The 9184-nt window shown below is 45.7% G+C and overlaps 1 protein-coding gene and 1 pseudogene across 1 annotated transcript in view; one reads left to right on the forward strand and one right to left on the reverse strand.

Annotated features, from left to right (window-relative positions):
- The window catches only part of ARHGEF2 (Rho/Rac guanine nucleotide exchange factor (GEF) 2), a 68039-nt gene extending 66227 nt beyond the window's left edge, over window positions 1–1812 (reverse strand). The window contains exons 1-2 of the mRNA XM_006861573.1: window positions 1801–1812; window positions 1101–1218 (exon numbers count right to left, since the gene is read on the reverse strand). The gene's annotated coding sequence lies outside the window, so the exon portion shown is untranslated. The remainder of the gene's footprint in view (window positions 1–1100; window positions 1219–1800) is intronic.
- Window positions 1–9184, forward strand: part of LOC102815553 — a 49092-nt pseudogene that overhangs the window by 34197 nt on the left and 5711 nt on the right.

The raw sequence follows: 9184 nt of genomic DNA on the forward strand, positions 1-9184 counted from the left end.
TGAAAAGTCAGTTGTTGGAACCCACCATTAGCTCCACAAGAGAAAAGAGCTGGTGATCTGCTCCAGTACAGATTACAGTGTAGGAAACACTATGGGACCATTCTCTCTGTCATTTAGGGTCACTATGAGTCAGAATCGACTAGACTGCACTCAACAACAATAAGAAATATGTAATTACAGTTAAAGTGGATTTTATTATTCTGAATTCCAGAAAGATGAAACAAATTGATCAGCTGGTAATTAAAGGATCTATGTCACTTTGATTCCCAAATCCCATCACATTAAAATGTAGTGGAGGAAGAGATGCTGATAGGGAAGTGGGAGATGAAATAAGATGGTCTCTTGCTGCTTTCCTGTTAGGTAGCACATTGCTTTTTTCTCAGCCCAAACCATAGCCACCCAAAACAGTGAAGCCATGCTTGGTACCCTTGACCGGTTAAAGGATGAGCTGGAGGGAGGTGGCTTTAATGTCACCTAGCTCTAATGACATCTCTATGTATTCAGGGACTCTTAGCTAATGGACCCAGCAGTGTCTCTCAAGCCCTCATGAATCCTCAGTAGTCCTTAGATCCTAGTTTGAGATTCTTAGACTCAGGTTATGTTCCTACAGCCAGCAGACTGGGCAAACTCCTTATCTTTTCTCATTCTATAATCCTGATAATCTTGCTAGAGAATTATTGTCATTCAGGGCATCACATATTGTGGTTTCATCATACAAATAATAAATCTAGCTCCAAATATGAGAAATGTGGGGGTCCACAGAAAGAAGTAGTTGTGAAAAGTAGGGAACAGGGGCCTTTTAATAAGAGGGAGTCACAGAGACATCCACATCAATACAGAGACAAACACAGAAAGAGAGAAACAGAGAGTCTTAGAGAAGCAGTCAGAGGCAGGATACCAAGAGCCCTGGATAGAGCATACAGACCCAGGGTAGCAGACAGATGGGCACAGACAACAGATTCAGATTTGGTAATATGGAGCCATGAAGCAAGGCCCAGCAGCTGGCCAAACAGAGAGACACAGAGTGGAGGCTGGACAGGCGAGGGGGTGGGGGTGAAAAAGCAAGGCTATGGCCTCCATGGGGTTTTGTCTGTTCATACCATGAGGGAGAGTTGGCCACCCTGGTGCTGCAGTCCCAGAAAGGTGTCCAGCTCCTCTTGGCTCTGCAATGAGGGGACCTCCTGGGGACCTGGGCATCCCGATGTCTGAAGTTTTCTCCTGAAACACACATTGCCACCACTGCCCTCTGTGTCCAGTGGCCAGTGATGGGTATCAAGCACCGCTTTGGCCCTGCCTTGTTGTTTGCCCCCAGCCCAGCCCTTCCTGTTGGCATAGGCACAACCAAACTGGCCTCCCCCTTTGGAGCTGTGCTTTGGCAGAGCTGGCTATGGGCAAGGGTGGCCCCTGCTGGTCATAGGATAGCACTGCACTACCCCTCAGAAGAAAGCCAGTGTTAGGGGAGGTGAAAGGTCCCTTGATTCTTATTCTTTATCTGGTTTCTGGTGCCTATTTTTGTCCCCACCCAGCTATATGGGGCTCCCAGGGCTCCCTGCCTCTCTGCCCAAGAGGAAGAGTTCATGCCTGGTGGTACAGACCCTGAGGTACAGTTGGCACCTCATAAGGGGTATCCAAGGCATCTGCTTTCACCCAGCTGCTCTTCAGAAGCTGTCATGAATCATGGGGGCTTTACTTCTCACTCAAGCTTCCACTCAAATTAGTTCAGGGATGAGGCCCAGCGTTCTCCCCTTCATCCAACTCAGCCAGCCCTGCCCAGGAGCTATAGAGGATTGCTTCACTCACCAAAGCCAAGGGAATTTGTCCAAGGGAACAGGTTTGCCAGAGCAAAGGGATAGTGCCCCTCAGTGGATAGCAGGCTCCTCCAATGGCCACTTACACTGGACTCATCACACTAACCCCGGGCCTTCTCTCTCTGACTTCCTCTGCCTTTGGGGAAGTGGTCAGGGATTTTCCAGAGGAGGGGGAAGAGCTTGGCCCTCTCCTCCAGTTCCCCCAGTTTGTGCAGAACTCTGAGCAACAGTAGCTATTCCCCCATGACAGGCCTGCACTATGAATTAGCCAAGAACCAGCAGAGAAGACTTCCCCCCCGTACAATTGTAAGGATGGCACAGGACTGGGCAGTGTTTCATTCTGTTGTGCATAAATTGGAGCCTGCTCGGCAGTACCTAATAACAACCACCAAAGTAACAACTGGTTGTTGCTGTTGTTGAGTGCTGTTGAGTCAGTTCTGACCCATAGTGACCCTGTACAGGGTTTCTGAGGCTGTAAATCTTTATGGGAGCAGAAAGCCTCATCTTTCTCCCACGGACCAGCTGGTAGTTTTGAACTGCTGACCTTGCGGTTCGCAGCCCGATTCGTAACCACTATACTACCAGAGTTCACTAGTAACAACTGGTAGGCCGGCAGAAATCTGAGAATGGAGCAGGTCTAATGCCCTAACACCAGGACTATTTCTTTCAAGAAATCTTCCAGTTGCCTCCTCAGTAAAACCAAGAGAGTGGGCCATCTGATCCCTAGACCCTACAGCTCTGACTCTATTGGATGGTTTCATAAACTCTAAAGTGAAGGCAGTAAGATCCAAGTGTCTGTCTTGCTATACATCCTATCTCCACATCTCCTCCTTACTCCCAGCCCTAGACTATTCAGAGATGAGATAGAAAGGAGCTAGGACCACTGGGGAAGTCACATTTTGAAAGGTAGGCTCCACTTTCACCAAAGTGCAAGAATAGGTCTCCTCAGCTCCAGTCATTCTTCAAAGGTAGTTGTCTCTCTAGGGAGTCAGTGGGGTGAGGGTGTTGAGGACACGAGAATATTCCTTTATAACCACTTTCTCCAAGATCTAGGACTTGAGGGAAGATGGATCAGGAAGTGCCCTGGGAGCTTACCTGCTCATTAGGTCCTGGACCATCCAGTCTGGCCCCCAGCTATGTCTTTTGAAGGGGTCATAGTTGTAGCTATTAGCACGAAATGCCCTGGACCTTCGGAGAGGCACAGCAGGCACATTCCCCTCCTCTTTTCTTTCTTCCTCTTCCTCTTCCTCCAGCTGCCCTCTGGACTCGACCTTGGATAGGCAATGGAGAGTGTGGTCTTGGGGCACCAGGTCTCCATCTGCAAGGAACACCTCTGGGACGACTCTGTTCATGGGAGGTGCACACAGGCCAGTCTGAATCAAAACAAAGAAGGGTGAGCAGGTCCTGGAACTCTGGAGCCTGACAGTTAGAAGGGTGATGGGACTCACCCCTCACTTTACTGAGACACAGAATGGGGAATGGATGGCTACCTCAAGGTCTCTCTCTCTTCCTGGAGGGCCAAATAAGGTTTTGAAAGTGTTATCCATTAACACCTTCTGGAGGTGGTTCTGGAGTAGGGTGGGTCCTAATTCAATCTGAGCTAAATTCTATAAAAGAGGAGACACAGAGACCAAGGGGGAACAGCCATCTGATAATGGAGTTATGCTGCAACTGCAAGTCAAGGAATGCCTTAGGGCTACCAGAAGCCAGAGAGACAGGAGGATCTTCCCTTAAAATATTCTAAGAGAACATACTCCTGTTCACAGCCTGATTTTCAGACTATTAAATTTTTTTTAAAGTTTTACTGGGTAACAAAATTAAAAATTTAGTTTTAATAAAAAGAATAGGAGAAAGTTTTAACAAGTGGGTAATTGGGCTTTGAAATGAAATAACTTTATTTTGGATTTTAGACTAGAAATTCATGCTTAGTGTACAGGGAATATTCACATTGACTTTCCGGCAATGATCAACTCAAGTGAACACAAGTGAAAGTCCACTGTACATGTTATTTACACTTCTGTTCTCTCTGGCTGGACTTCTCTTCCAGACCCACCAACACCCCCTTCTCTTCCTCATCAATCCATAAACACCCTAAAATTTTCAGTGTAATTTCTTGAATTGAGTGATAGTTTGCATGGGAGAACATCGGTTTTACACTCACTGTTTCATTGCAATGATTACAATCTCCTCTGTGCATCATCATTCAACAGTATTTGCTTCTATTTCCTCTGTTTTTTTTTTGTTTTTTTTTGTTGTTGTTGTTTTGGAGGGGGATGTACACAAAAACATTCAGGAATATATAATCATTTAAACAACCAAAGGGCACATTCTGCAAACCTGCCTCCTGGTCACCAGCATACAACCTTTCTCTTCCCATGAGTCTAGAGTCCTCAGCTGCTCTCTCTCTCTCCATGTCATCATCTCTGCCTCCATCTCTGATGTTACTGCTTCTCTGGATAGGATCCCACATTCTACTCATGCTCTTCTCCCTTGATAGTCCCAGAGTCCTCTGCTCCTGGACTGTAAAATCTGCTTCCCTCTTTTTGTTATAAAACTTCTACCTTTACAGTTGTGACAGTTACAATTAGTCATGATGACAATTACTCAGTACTTCATCATAGGATTCTTATCCCCATCTCTTTTCACTAGACCTGTTCAGACTACTTTTGTTGTTGTTGTTGTTGTTGTTAGTGCTGTTGAGTCAGTTCTGACTCATAGCAACCCTACCCTGTATAGGGTTTCCAAGTGAGCTTGAACCGCCCACATTGCAGTTCAAACCAACCTTGTAGTTCAGCACATTAACCTGCATTGCCACACCAGACTACTAGTCCCTGTGAAAGAATACATTTCTGCTCTTATAAGCCACCCAGTGTGTGGTCTTTTGTTATGGTAACCTTGCTGTTGTTGTTCTTAAGTGCTGTGGAGTAGGTTCCAACTCATAGTGACCCTACATAGGGTTTCCAATGAACAGCTGGTAGGTTTGAACTGCTGACCTTGTAGTTCACAATACAGTGCTTATTCTACAACGCCACAGCAGGAGTAACATTAGGAAACTAATAAAGAGGAGGAGGGTTCTAGGTAGATAAAGCAGCATACAAAAGAGTTTATGCATGAGAAAGTGTGATGATTTTCTCTTTCTAGGAAAGAAGCATGAGGAATAAGGGGGCCTTTGTGACCTTAGCCCATTTGTTGTTGTTAAGTGCCGTTGAGTCGGTTCTGACTCATAGCAAATCAGTACAGGATTTCCGAAGAGCAGCTCGTGGGTTTGAACTGCTGACCTTGTGGTTCATAGTCAGTGCTTATCCTACAACCCACCGAGCTGAGAAAAGGGATCCAAGCATCAGCCACATCGTACCTCCCATCTATCTCCCAAATGGATTTTGCTCTTACTGCCCAACACCCCTGAATGGCATTAGGGCTTGGCTCAGCATGTCTGAGTTAAGGACCCTCAGGCACACTTAAAGTTGAAATGATATGCCCCACTCCAAAACGAAATACCAAGCACCAGAGTACCAAGGTGGCAGAGAAGTGGGAGGGAACTAACATTTCCTGCATACCTCTATCCACCTCATTCCTAGGCCATGTCTCTCTCCGTCTTCTAGATTGAATCTCCCAAGCTTTCCTTCTTCCAGGATCACCCCGGTGACTAAGATGTTAGGACATAGGAGGACCAGAAAGCATGAACCAGAATCCCCACTCCTCCTCCCAGGTTTTCTATGAGGGTGTCTACCCTCTCCCAACTTTTTTTTAACTGCCCAGGAAAAGGCTAGGTTGTTGCAAAGTTGTTTCTTTAATCTCCTTTCCCCTCTCTCCCTGCAATTTGTCTACTGGCTCCAGTCCACCTGGGAGCTACAGTGGAGAACGTGTCAGTGTCTGTGTTGACTGTGTGCCTATTTACCATGGGGAAAGGAGACAGGCCTTCAGGTCTCTGCAGATGGCACTTCTGATCTGTGGCTGAATGGTTCTAAGGATAGAAAAGGAGAAATCTAGAAAACTGGCCTTCACCCTACACCTATTCATGCGTATCTGCATCTAGGAACCATTTACAAGAGGACCCATCAGCCTATCCAGCCACCAGGAGAGTTACTCTCCCTCCTTGTCTACAAAGTTGGGCTTTGTGCCATCTGATGTGCTCATTGTAAACAGGATGGGCAGGTCCGCAGGGAGCAGGACAGAGCTTAAGGAGGCTCCAAATCTGAGATTTGGATTAGGATTAGGGTTAGGGGGAGTTGACAAAAAGCATTGTAAGAAGCTGGGATGAAGGGAAGAGTAAGACCTGGAGGTGCTCATTGGGAAAGGGAGAACTGGGACTGGGACTGGGACTAGAAGGACAGAAATTGGGGAGCACTAAGGGGAGGGAAGGAGTCATTGGGTGGCACAAACGGGGTTAAGTTCTTGACTACTAGTGAAAAATTTGGTGGTTTTTGTTCATCTAGAAACTGCTCAGAAGAAAAGTCTGGCAATCTGCTCCCAAAAGGTCACGGCCTCAAAAATTCTATGGAATCCAGTTCAACCTGCAATATATGGGGTCACTATATGTGTGGTGTGATAGATCACTTTTATATGGCTTTTCTAGCTGCAGTCTTTTAACTCCACCAAAAGACTGGGTGGGGCTATGCAAATAAAGTGGCCCACTAAGGGGATTGGACAGCTTTCTAATAATACAAATAAGAAGCATGGCACAGTGTGGGTGTGGGACCATGCAAATAAGTTGTATGGGACCCTAACAAAAGGCTAGTCAGTTTTGCCATCCCACTAGGCTTAAAATGAGCTATCCCAGAGGCAGAAAAGGGAGACTTCACTGCCAACAAGAAAGAAGATCCTTTGAACCATAGGTCTCTGTGCTGAGAAACTCCTAGACCCAGTAGACAGAGAGAAAGAGAACTATAATACCAGAAACAATGCAAGGCAGTAAGAAATGGTAGCAGAGAAATGATGGCATAGAACCAGGAAACTGGCACAAGATGGCACAATGGGCTTTCCAGCCCATGGAGTAAGAAAGATACAATGAATGAGTAAATTATGAGTCAAGGCTTACTGGTGGAGTGGGGTGCCCTAGGCATTTATTAGCAGAGCTAAAGAGCTTTGTAACACTTGCTTGAGCAGAGCAGAGATGAGGGTGAGAGGTTGAGAGGCTGAGAGCCAGAGATAGACCTGCTTGTGGGCACTGCTGAGAAGAAACTATACTGAGAACTGGCTCTTGAGTTGTTCCTGATCCTGAATTGTAACCTGTTACTTCCCTGATAAACCCCACAACTGTGAGTACAGTCTGTGAGTTCTGTGTGGGCATTACAATGAGTTATCCAACCCAGCAGAGAAACAGAGTGTTGTGGGTGGGAGCGGCTGGTGTAAGAACTGGTAGAAAGATAGGTCTGTTTGACTTGGGATGTAAATCTTGATTCTCTTCCCCCTTGTAAAGTTAGAGGAGGTCAGATGCCCCTGTGCTGCTGTTTTTCACACCGTTTTGAGTCAGAAGTTTCTCAACAGTAACTAGTTTGGTTTGGCTGAGGGGAGATGGGAACAGTGGAAGGATCTTGGGTATTCAGTGATCTCACAAAAGAGGAACGATAACTTGGGTTGCACCCCGTATGGCTTGCCTCTGTTTGCTACCCCTGCCCTAGTTCAGCCTTTAGATTTGACCTGGCAAAACAAATGAAAGCTGTAAACTGAAACCCTCTCGTCTTTCTCTCCATTGCTGGAGACAAACCTGCTACCCTGGCCCTAGCGACAGACCACTCTGATCCTGAGATCATTGTGTTCTTCACCTTTCTTCCTCGGCTCTGACCAAGTGGAATATGATTCTCAAAGCTCTACTCGTTCTCCAGTGTCTCTATCATTTTATCGGTGGCCTCTGGCCTCTGTGAAAAGGGGGCCCATAGGGTTCTTTCTTCAGACCCTTATTTCATTCTCAGAAAAATTACCCCATTTTCTACCCTTCATCATACAGATGAGATTTAGCAAGACATTCTCAACTCCCTCCCAGAGTATAATGGATTAAATTGTGTCCTCCCCAAATATGTTTTAGAATCCTATAATTCCTACACTTGTGGATAATGCAAAATATTAAGTACTCAACTACTAGTTGAAAAGATGGTGTTTCAAACCCATACAGAAGTGGCTCAGGAGATACATCTGGGAATCTTCTTCCAAAAGTTTACAGCCTTGAAAACCCATAATGTAGTTCTACTCTGCGCACATGGCATTGTCATAAATTGAAATCAGCTCGAAGGTAACTAACAACATGCCTGTGGATATAATCCTATCTCGAAACAGGGTTTTACTTGTTATATTAATTAGATAACATCTGAGTAAGGTAGATTCTAAATCTAACCATTTTTGAGAAGATTAGACACAGATTCACACATATGGGTAAAAGACAGACTGTAAGACTCATTTATAAGCCAAGGAATCAAGGGAGACCTGGTACTACAATGAAGGAATGGACATACCCAAGACCCTGATTTGGACTTTTAGCCTTCAGAACTGTGAGAAAATGAATTTCTATTCTCTAAAGCTGCCCACCGAGGGTATTTCTGTTAGAGTAGCACAATGTGACTAAAACACTGAGATATTCCCTCCTCAGTTTTTCTGAAATTCAAGCTGGACCCACCCCATCATGGATGTGTTCACTTCCTTGGGCACTTGTGCTTCTTCTTCCATTGGGCACTCTCCAAGCCCCCTCCCATCTCCCCCAGCCTCCTGAGCTCAGGAAATGGTGCTAGGGAACGGCCAGGGCTGGGTCTCACACAATGGTTTTATTTAGCTCCTGAATGAGATCACATCATGTCACATCACTGTTTCCTCTGAGTAGAGAGATAGGAGGTTTTGAAATAGGTCTAGGATCAAATGTTTGGGGAAGGGCAGGGGGAAAAAGCAAGAAGTGTCTCTAGGAAGTCATTTCACTTATTTTCCTGCCTCTGGTTAGGATGTTTCCCCCATCACACATCATCAGTGTCTCTTGCCCTATCCACTATCATACTACTCATCGATTACGTAAAGACTCTTATGGGGGTTGTGGGATTGGAGAATAAAATATTTAATCAAGAGAGATATCTGGTGTTCAAAACTTTGAGGCTAAAATTTCTTTAGGGTGTTATAGTCACTTTGAAAGGAGTTCTGGAAAGAACAAAAAAGCTGGTGGATAGGGTGGAAGTGCAGTAAGGAGCTGCATCAGCAACAACACAGAATACCCGACCAAGCAGGCTCAGGGGATGGTCCCAGAACTCTGAACCATATATAAAGGAATATTTATAAGGTTGGAAGGCTTACACCTGGGGGAATGTATGGCAGGAAGCAAGAAATCCATTGCTTTCTAGTTCAGCTGCTCCAGACGCCGCCATCTTGGGTGAGACCAAGCGGGGGAAGGATCGGAGTGG

Source organism: Chrysochloris asiatica, unplaced genomic scaffold (genome assembly GCF_000296735.1).
Source record: "Chrysochloris asiatica unplaced genomic scaffold, ChrAsi1.0 scaffold00042, whole genome shotgun sequence".
Lineage (NCBI taxonomy): Eukaryota > Metazoa > Chordata > Mammalia > Afrosoricida > Chrysochloridae > Chrysochloris > Chrysochloris asiatica.